Genomic DNA, 685 nt, shown 5'->3' with positions numbered 1-685 from the left:
ACTGTGTCCTCAAGGATGGAGGAGCACATGGCACAGCAGAGGTGACAGAAAAACACACAGCAAATAACTTGGCTAGAGCTATGAACCTGAGGCTGGAATGTGCTTCAAGGCAGTCACATGGTCACATGTGCCCCAGTCCATGGTCTCCAAGCTCTGACACTTTTACTGCAGCTGAAAACCCACCTCCTCCAGGAAGCCTTGTGGTATACTGACCAAAGAGGCCTTTCTGGATGATTCCATCGTGGCTCTATCTTGACTGCCACCCTCCCATGCACTCACATCTTGAGGGAGGGAGAACTCAAATGGAAACCTCCCTACCCCAATCAGGTAGGTAGAGTGTTCAAATCCAAGCTTGGCCCCTACTGGCTGCAAAGGGTGTCCCTCCCTAACTTGTCTTCCAACCTCAAAAGGGGCCAATACGCAGATCATCATGCAGATGAAGGAGACTCAGCTTCTGGGCATGGTCTCCCTCCTGCCCTTCATCAGTGAGCTGGAGGGTGGGCTGCCCAAGATCACCTCAATGGGATCAGGCTAGTGAGGTGGAGGAAGCGGGCCTGCAGCGTGGGAGTGGGAGGCAGGTGCAGGCTGTGATGTTGTGCAGGAAAGGAGGGCTTTCTGAGCCTCTCTAGCCGGCCCAGTGAAGCCTGCAAGCTGCCTGCACTCCGGCAGGAGCCACCCCCGCCCC

Source organism: Chrysochloris asiatica, unplaced genomic scaffold (assembly GCF_000296735.1).
Source record: "Chrysochloris asiatica unplaced genomic scaffold, ChrAsi1.0 scaffold00025, whole genome shotgun sequence".
NCBI lineage: Eukaryota > Metazoa > Chordata > Mammalia > Afrosoricida > Chrysochloridae > Chrysochloris > Chrysochloris asiatica.
This window is presented reverse-complemented; position numbering follows the sequence as displayed.